This window comes from Carcharodon carcharias, chromosome 19 (genome assembly GCF_017639515.1).
Source record: "Carcharodon carcharias isolate sCarCar2 chromosome 19, sCarCar2.pri, whole genome shotgun sequence".
NCBI classification, from domain to species: Eukaryota; Metazoa; Chordata; class Chondrichthyes; order Lamniformes; family Lamnidae; genus Carcharodon; species Carcharodon carcharias.
The window spans coordinates 102,318,633-102,328,817 of NC_054485.1; the positions used below are offsets into that span (position 1 = coordinate 102,318,633).

Sequence of the window (10,185 nt, forward strand, 5' to 3'; positions counted from 1 at the left end):
CAGACACCGCGTGCTCCTTCTCCAGGGACATCCGGCAGCGAACGTAGCCGCGGAAGAGGGACAAACAATCGGGCGGGACTCCCCCGTCGATCGCCCGCTGCCTGGACCTGTTAATGGCCAACTTGGCCAGGCCCAGGAGCAGGTTCACGAGGAGGTCCTCCTCCTTCCCGACCCCCTTCCGCACCGGGTGCCCATAGATCAGGAGCGTGGGGCTGAAGTGCAAACAAAACATCAATAAAAGGTTTTTCAAATAACTAAAAAGGGAGTGCAGCCTACAACACCCTATGTATACATGGTCCACGGACTCCACAAGACCGCAAAAAGGGCATGTGTCCTGAGAGTCCGTGAACCTATGCATCCTCTTATTATAAGGGACTGCTGCATGCAACACCCTCCAACCCAGGTCCCCGATAGAAAGGGGGAGGACACCTCCGTAGAGGGCCTCCCATCGGGGGCCTCTGCCGCCGGACGGCAACAAGGCACGCCAGGGCGTGTCCGGTCGACGGACAAGGGCGAGAAAATGGAAGGTGTGCAGCAGCAGTCCATACAAAAAGCCCCTCTTTGCCGTGCCAAAAGGCACAGAGGGCATGTCCCCGAGGCTGCTCATATTGCGGGGCACCAGCACCCGAGGGAGGGTTCGGGGCTTGGGGCCAATGTGGAATTCCGTCCGAACAGGGGAACGCTCAGACGGAAGACCACCGCGCACCTGGGCCACCTCAAGACCCAAAATAACGTCGGGTCCGAGCACGACCGTTCTCAGGTCTTGGATGGCATTGGCTGCGACCTGGACACTCACAGATGCGCGTCGCGCCAACTCCTGCGGGAGCATCCAGCCCAGTCCTCCGCCACCCAGCACGTCCCCGATCCTGGTCACCCCTGCGGCCACAGCCCTCCTCTCCGCCAACCACTGAAAAGGACGGAGGGGTGGATTCCTGAGCAGCGGCTCTCTGACGATAGCCGCTACTCCTGACGGGGGAGAGCTGCGTCGCGAGGCGACCACTTTCCAGACTTTGATCAGGTCCTGGTAAAAGACGGGCAACGCCTGCAAGGAGCCACCGAGGCCCAGCTGTTCTATAAACAGGAGCTGCACGTCATAATTCAGGGCGTGCACCTGACGGAAGAAATACGTCATCAGGGCACACCATCTAGGAGGAGGCTCAACGTAGAGGTATCGCTGCAGGGTCTGAAGGCGGAAAGTCGCCACCTGTGTGCGTAGGCACACTAGCGCCTGACCACCCTCCCTAAGCGGGAGACTCAGAACCTCGGCAGCGACCCAGTGCAATCTTTTGTCCCAGAAGAAGTCGACTAACAATCTCTGGATTCTTGTGACAAAGTCCGGGGGAGGGGTCAAAGTGACCAGCCGATACCACAACATGGCGGCGATCAGCTGGTTAAAGTAATTATAGTTCTAATCTGCACCTAATTTAACCTGCCTAGCATTGGGACATAGTGTAATTTTTCATTTGCAATTAATCTGCAACAACTTGTAACTCTTTCAAGTACAAACATGTTTCCTTCTGTTTCAGATGAAGTTACATTCTTTTATAGTTTGCCATTGTGAGATTTGAACTCTTGATCTTGGGGTTACAAGCGCAGTACCATAACCACTTGGCTATTTAGGACAAGCAAGCCCCTTGTTAAAGTGGTGTGTCCAGCTCCGGAGAGCAAACGCCGCTGACGTGCATGAACGATTAAATTGAACTCAGAGATAAAAACAAAAAAACTGCGGATGCTCGATCCTACCAACCATCTCCCTCAATATATTCGGAGATGCCTGTGCGATATTATGCTGCTGTTCTTGTTATTCTTAATATATTGTTTCGTATCACAGTTGGAAAACTACTAAACAGTTTTGATGCTTCTGGATATTAAATCACCGCAGGTTACACGTCAGCACCTGCGGTCAGGTGTTTGCATTGTTTAACATCGCTTCGGCTCCCTCCAGGTCACATCTGAGATCCTGATGTCTTGCAGAGCAAGAATCAAGATGCAAACCATTCATATATGGGAATTCCTAAATTTAATGGCAATTCTTATACATACTGGTGAGTCACTATCTTCCTATTATCACTTTTAATTTTTATATTCACTTAAGCTTTACAACACGTACAAATGGTCTGACTGCTTCCTTCTGCAGAACTAATGCATAATGAAGTCACAATGTGTTTTTAAAAGTTTTTGTTTAACTATGTTATATTACATTGTTTTTTTAGTTTATTCTTTCTTGAGATGTGGGCTTCGTTGGCTGGGGCCAGCATTTGTTGCCCATCCGTAATTACCCTCAAGCTGCCTTCTTGAACCGCTGCAGCCTATGTGGTGAAGGTACACCCACAGTGCTGTTGGGGAGGGAGTTTCAGGGTTTTGGCCCAGCGACAGTGAGGGAATGGTGATATATTTCCAAGTCAGGACGATGAGTGACTTGGAGGGGAACTTCCAGGTGGTGGTCTCCCAAGCGTCTGCTGCCCTTGTCCCTCTAGATGGTAGTGGTCGTGGATTTGGAAGGTGCTGTCTGAGAAGCCTTGGTGAATTCCTGCAGTGCATCTTGTAGATGGTACACATTGCAGCTGCTGTGCATCGGTGGTGGAGGGAGTGAATGTTTGTGGATGGGATGCCAATCAAGTGGGCTGCTTTGTCCTGGATGGTGTCAAGCTTCTTGAGTGTTGTGGGAGTTGTACTCATCCAGGCAAGTGGGGAGTATTCCATCACACCCCTAACTTGTGCCTTGTAGGTGGTGAACAGGCTTTGGCAAGTCAGGAGGTGAGTTACTTGCTGCAGGATTCCTAGCCTCTGATCTACTCTTATAGCCACAGTTTTAAATGGCTAGTCCAGTTCAGCTCCTGGTCAATGGCAACCCCCAGGATGTTGATAGTAGGGGATTCAGTGATGGTAATGCCATTGAACATCAAGGAATGGTGGTTAGATTCTCTCTTATTGGAGATGCTCATTGCCTGGCTCATTGTGTAGTGTGAATGTTTCTTGCCACTTGTCAGCCCAAGCCTGGATATTTGGACACGACCTGCTTCAGTACCCGAGGAGTCATGGATGGTGCTGAACATTGTTCTATAATCAGCGAGCATCCCCACTTCTGTCCTTATGATGGAAGGAAGGTCATTATGCACCACTGCCTCCCCCCACTTTCCCCCCAAGAAAGTCACCTATTTGGCAAATCAACAGTTAGATTCATAGATTCATAGAGTTTGTGGCACAGAAAGAGGCCACTCAACCCATCGTGACCATGCCAACCGAAAAATGAGCCACCGAGCTTAATTCTACTTTCCAGCATTTGGTCGATAGTCCTGCAAGTTACAATGCTTCAGGTACATATACAGACCTTTTAAATGTGTTGAGGGTTTCTGTCTCTATTACCCTTCCAGACAGTGAGTTTCAGACCCTCTGGGTGATAAAAAAAAAAGTCTTTCTACCAGTCACTTTAAATCTATGCCCCCTAGTCACTGATCTTTCTGCTAAGGTAAATAGGCCCTTCCCATCCACTCTATCCAGGCCCCTCACAGTTTTGTATGCCTCAATGGATTCTTCCCTCAGCCTCCTCTGTTCCAAGGAGAACAACCACAGCCTATGCAAATTTTTCTCAATTCTGCATTATTCCAGCCCTGGCAAGATCTTCATAAATCTCCTCTGTACCCTCACTTCCTTCATCAAATTCACAATTGTCAGTTCTTGAATCTACTTGTGTTGCCCACTTCTTACTCACATAACTCAATTACCTCTTAAGTGATTCGTATTAGCATGACCTCCTTTCTTGCCCTTAACTTACTAACCTCCACCCCATGCCACTTGGAAATTAAATAATTTCCCAAATTGATCAATGTGCCTGGGATCAGGTTATTCTTTGAAGGATGTGAGCATTACTGACGAGGCCAGTATTTGTTGCCCATCCCTAATTGCCCTGGAACTGAATGGTTTGCTCAGCCATTTCAGAGTCAAGCACATTACTGAGGGCCTGGAGCCACACGTAGGCCAGACCAGATAGGGACAGCAGATTTCCTTCTCTAAAGGACATTAATGAACCAGATGGGTTTTTAACAACAATCCAAGACAGTTTCATAGTCACTGTTACTTAGGCTAGTTTGTAATTCTAGATTTTTAAAAACTAAATTGAATTTAAATACCACCAGCTGCATGTGTGTGTCTGTGTAGGGGGCAGGGGCAAGGTTTGAACCTGTGCCTCCAGTGCATCAGCCTGGGCCTCTGGATTACTAGCTCAGTGACATCCCAATTTGACAAAGTTACTTGTCAGGTTCTGATGTTTTGCACCTAGGTACATAACTCACTTCTTATTCATTTTTGGTATGTGGGCAATGTTGGCAAAGCCAGATTTTGTTTCCCATTCTGAGTTGCCCCTTGAGTTGGTGGTGGGCATTACTTTTAAACTGCTGTGCCCATGTGGTGAAGGTACAATCAGAGTGCTGCCAGGGAGTTCCAGAGTTTTGAACTAGCTGATGGAACAGCATAGGTGCAGGTTGGAACCCTATGCAGCTTGGAGGGGGATGGGTGGGTGGTGGTGTTCCCATGCACTGGCTACCCTTGTCCTTCCAGATGATAGAGGCTGTGAGTTTCTTTAAGAAGGAGCTTTGGTGAGTAGCTGCAGGGCATATTGTAGATGGTACACACTGCTGCCACTGAGCATCAGTGGTGGAGGGAGTGAATGTTTAATGTGGTGGTGAGGGGTGGGTGTGTTAATTTGGTTGAGTGTTTATCAAGCGGGCTGCTTTGTCCTGGATGGTGTCCATTCCTTGAGTTGTTGAAGCTGCACCTGTCTCGGTAAGTGAACCATGTTGCATCACACTCCTAACCTGTATCTTGTAAATGATGGAGAGGCTTTAGGGGATCAGGAAGTGAATTGAAACCAAAACAGAAAATGCTGGAAAAACTCAGCATCCACAGCTCTCAGGGGCAGAGGATTCGTAGATTCGATTGCTCTGAATGAAGCAATTCATTGCCTGATACAGGCAAAATACTGTGGATGCTGGAAATCTGAAACAAGAACAGAAATTGCTGGAAAAGCTCAGCAGGGCTAACAGCATTCGTGGAGAGGAAAGACAGAGTTAACATTATTTGAGGAAGGATATAGTTGCATTGGAAGCAGTTCAGAGGAGGTTCACTAGATTGATTCCAGAGATGCAGGGCTTGTCTTATGAGAAGAGATTGAGCAGTTTAGGCCTAAACTCGCTAGAGTTTAGAAGGGTGAGAGGAGATCTAATTGAGGTATATAAGACGCTAAAGGGGATAGACAAAGTAGACGTGGAGCGGATGTTTCCCCTTGTGGAGCATTCTACAACGAGAGGCCATAGTTTTAGGCTAAGGGGTGGTAGATTTAAATCAGAGATGAGAAGGAATTACTTTTCTCAAAGGGTCGTGAATCTGTGGAATTCACTACCTCAGAGTGCAGTGGATGCCGGGACGCTGAATAATTTTAAGAAGGAGATAGATTTTTAATTGGTAACGGGTTGAAAGGTTATTGGGAGAGGGCGGGAAATTGGAGTTGAGGCCAAAATGGAACAGTCATGATCGTATTGAATGGCGGGGCAGGCTCGTGGTGCTGAATTGCCTACTCCTGCTCTTAGTTCTCATGTTCTTATGAGTCTGCATGACTCCTCTTCAGAGTGCTTTCATCTCACCATTAGGGGGCGTGCCTTCAGCTGCCTCGGCTCTCCCTAAACCTCTCCGCCTCCCGACCTCTCTCCCCGCTGGCTCTGAAGAGGAGTCATGCGGATTCGAAAAGTTAACTCTGTATTTCTATCCACAGATGCTGTCAGACCTGCTGAGCTTTTCCAGCATTTTCTGTTCTTGTTTCAGATTTCCAGCATCCGCAGTATTTTGCCTTTATCAGGCAGTGAATTGCTTCATTCAGAGCGATAGAATCTCGGAATCCTCTGAGAGCCGTGGATGCTCAGACATTGAGTGTATTCAAGATAGAGGTCGATAGATTTTTGGGTACGATGGGAATTAAATGATTTGCTGATAGTGCGGAAAGGTGGGGGTGAGGTAGAGGGTGGTCATATTGAATAGAGGAGCAGGCTCGAGGGGCCAAATGGTCTACTCCCTGCTCCTATTCCATATGTTTCTATGATTAAATTGTTCCATTTTTACTCAAGACGATGGGCTGGTCAATAAAATCCAAGTGTTCCAGTCTCCGGGCGCTGTTAATGTCTCGGAGGGCGGGTCGGTGCAGCTGAACTGCACTTTTGAAGGGAGCCGGACTGTCGGACAAGTTGCTTGGAGGCGGGCCTCAGGAAACCTGGAGCTTTCCAGTCAGAATCCTTTCTATCAGAGGCGGGTGCAGAAGTCAGGGCCCAAATTATTTGCCCAAAATATGGCTTTCATTAAAATCGACAATTTAGCGAAAATGGACTCGGATTTTTACTACTGCGAGGTGGAAGTTCCGATGATTGGGAGAGGAAACTGGACAGGAACACAGCTTTACCTGGAAAAACTCAGCAGGTCTGGCAGCAGCTCCAGCGAGAGGAAAGAGAATTAATATTTCAGATCTGTATAACTCTTCAGGGCTAAAGTAGAAGCCTAATGGATTTTATACTGTATAAAATCCAATACATTTCCACTTCTCTTTAGCTCTGAAGAGTCACATGGGCCTGCAACATTATTCTGTTTCCTCTCTTCACAGATGCTGCCAGACCTGCTGAGCTCTTCAGCATTTTCTGTTCGAAGCATTAGCCTGGTTCACTGGATGACTAGTGTAATAATGTTAGTCCTGTGTCACCATCTGTATTGCCCACTTGGCTATTCAAGCCCCTATTCAAGGGCTACACTCCAGTGAATTCTGTACAAGTCAGCATAAGCCATTCCATCTCATGTGTCCCATCAGCCACAATTGGCTGGTGGTCAGCATGTTGCTATTTGTGGGATCTTGCTGTGTGAAAATTGGCTGCTATCTTTCCTACATGATAACAGTGACTCCATTCCAAAAGGGTTTGAATGGCTGGAAAGGGCTTTGAGACGCCCAGAGGTCATTATACAAATTTAAGTTACTTCCTGTTGATGATGTTTTGCTTCTAGGAAACACCTCCTGGGCCCAGGCAAGGGGCAGTTCTGCCATACAACTGCAACACATCCTTTTCTGAATACAGAATCATAGGCACACCGAGCACCAAAAGTGGATCCATGCCTTCAAACCAGCCTCTCGCCTATTCCCAATCCACATTCCAATAGGATTGCAAGAGACGTGGGAAAACTGTGCACTGAAATGAAATGGCCCATGAGGGAGGACTTGAGTAATAGAGCAATACACATTAATACATGAGCAGTTTGCATCTAAGCAGAATCCACAATTTTAATGGAATATAGATCAGAAATGAGTTAAGAATTACACATAATAAACATTCTCCTGTTATTTAATGCTTCTTATATTACAGCAGTGACTATACTTCAAAGTACTTAATTGATTGCAAAGTGCTTTGAGACATCTGGTGGTCACAAAAAGCACTATATAATTGCAAGTCTCACACTTCTTCTGATCTAATTTGCATTTGTGTTACTGTTAGATTTGATTCAATGTTTAACACTCTCACCTTGGAATCATAAGATTGGAGTTCGAGCCTCACTCCAAAGACTTGAATCTGGGCTAACATCAGTGCAGTACTGAGGGGGCGCTGCCCTGTCATAGATGCTACTTTTTGGATGAAATGTTAAACTGGGACCCTGTCTGCCCTCTCAGGTGGGTGTAAAATACCCCACAGCCACTATTTCACAGAGGAGCTGAGGGATGCTCCCCAGTTTGCAGAGCCATATTTATCCCTGAACAAACATTGATGTTTGTGGGGCTTCGCTAAGTCCAAATTGGCCAGAACAATTCTCTAAATTAAAATAAAGTGACTACACTACAAAAGCATTTCATTGGCTATGAAGTGTTTGGATATGTTCAGAGGGTGTGAAAGGCACTATATAAATAGATATTTTTTAATTTATTTACCACATTTTGCAGTCAGGTTATGATTGGACTACAGTTGCTTTGTGACCCATAACTTGTGCACATTGATATAAAAGTCAGCTCCTGGAGATTTTTTTTTTTAAATCTTGTGTCTGCAGGCTAAATCCTTGTTCAGAGATCTGTAGACTGTACCTGGGTGAATTCTTGGAATGTACCGTAAGACTTCTTCCTGCACTTTAATGAAAATCTGAACCAAAAATATATAAACATATTCAATGTTAAGGAGGAAATGGCCTTAAGATATATTTTAAACAGGCAGTTTTATTCCGGCAATAAAACAATGAATGGTAAACAGCATGAAGTTCAGAGGCAAAGAGCAGGAGCAGATCCTAGCCCCAGATAATAAAAAGACACCAGGAGACAAGGCAAAGTGAATATCATTCAAGCAGAGGAACTTACTAGGAATCCAGAGGCCCAAGCTCTTGCTCTGGGGACATGGGTTCAAATCCCACCACAGCAGCTGGTGGAATTTGAATTTAATTAATAAGTCTGGAATAGCAAGCAAATCTCAGTAATGGTGACACATTCAACTATCATCGATTAGTTAAAACAGTGCCTTTTAGGGAAAGAAATCTGCCACCCTTATGCAGTCTGACCAACATGTGACTCCAGACCCATAGAATGTGGTTGACTTTTTTTTAAAACTGCCCTCTGAAATGGCCTAGCAAGCCATTCAGTTCAAGGAAACTTTAGGATGAGTAACAATTGCTGGCCTTGCCATGAAAGAATAAGGAAAAAAGGTTTGTTAAAAGCTGAAAAAGGCAATGGAGAAAACAATAAGACTGAAGAATAAGAATGCAGTTTTCACCCCAGGAGATTAAAATAAGGTGAGGATATTGCAATTTTTATAAGTCATGAACTTCCAAAACACACTTACTTCATGTATTGTCCCCTCAAATTGTTTAAGAGGAATATTGGAAAAATTTGAAAATCATAACTATTTTTTGTGAATTTGTTACTAGCAGGACTGACTGACTGGTCACTTGGACAGATATGAATAAATCACATAGAACCAGCATGAAATAATAAAGACTAAAGCATGTCTAGCTAACTTAGATGCACCCGTATCTACCACATTTAATGATGAATGATATTTTCATTGACTTTCAAAAGGCATTCAACAAAGTTCCTTACAAGGGGCAGTTGAGGAGAGTGAAAGTTTGTACAGAATGGAAGGCAACCTAATGTCAATATTGGGGAATTGGTTAGGAGTTAGGAATCAGAGATGGCAGAATGGTTATGACTCAATTGGTAGGAATCTGGACTGAGGCTTCAGCTTTTTAAATGCATTTATGAACCATGCAGATGAAGGAATTGAAGTTTGCTCAGCACACCTAAGTTAGGTGACACCGGGAGTAAATGCAAATTGGAGTTGAAAGTGCATAGAATTATGACAGATGGAGCAAGTGGTCAGAGATGTAGTAAAGCTCATCAGGGGAAAGTGACCATCCACTTTGGGCTTGAGGTCTGATAGGTCTAAATGGTGAGAAACTGAGCTGTGAAGGGACAGATTTGGAACATGTGCACAAAATCACCAACAAAAATAGGTGGTGCATAATGGGAAAACTAATGAAATGTTACTCTTTATCTCAATGTGATTGGACCGAGATGGGGCCGAAGTTATGGTATAGTTATAGGCCACATCTAGAATACTGCATTCAGTTCTGGGTGGGCACCATACACCTCAGAAGGATATACTGGTCTTGGGAGAGTCTTCCATGCAGATACATGGAGTTAAATTGTAAAAACAAGTTCCATAGGCTAGGTTGGTACTCCCTGGAGTAATGAAAAATAAGAGGTGATGAAAATTGAGGCATTTTGGATTAATTAATTAATTTGACCGGGGAAATTACTTTTGATGGTGGTGAGAACAAGGGGACAGAACCTAAGCCCTTAGAACTGGGACATGCTTCTTAAACCAGATCAGAAAGGACATGACACAGGGTCACCACCCACCCAACCCACTTTCCCCCTCCCCAGAAAATAAGTCAAAGCAGTTGAGGTTCAGGGTGAATTAAAATTTCCAAACTGAGTGATGTGGGTTATGGAAATGAATGTTGAAAATTCAAGTGATGTTTGAATGGGGAGGCTGGGGGGGTGGGGCAGGCTCGAAGGGCTCATGTCCTCTAGATAGGTATATATACACTTAGCAGACACACAGCCCCACCCCCCCACCCCCCCCCCCCCCCCCCGCCCAGTATTAAACGCCATACACTGAA

At 45.5% G+C, this 10,185-nt stretch overlaps 1 long non-coding RNA gene across 1 annotated transcript; it reads left to right on the plus strand.

Annotated features, from left to right (window-relative positions):
• The first annotated feature begins 1,934 nt into the window (after positions 1 to 1,934).
• On the plus strand, positions 1,935 to 7,369 carry LOC121291359. The gene is made up of 2 exons (XR_005945979.1): positions 1,935 to 2,045; positions 7,036 to 7,369. It is a non-coding gene; the product is annotated as an uncharacterized LOC121291359 (long non-coding RNA).
• Positions 7,370 to 10,185: the final 2,816 nt, after the last annotated feature.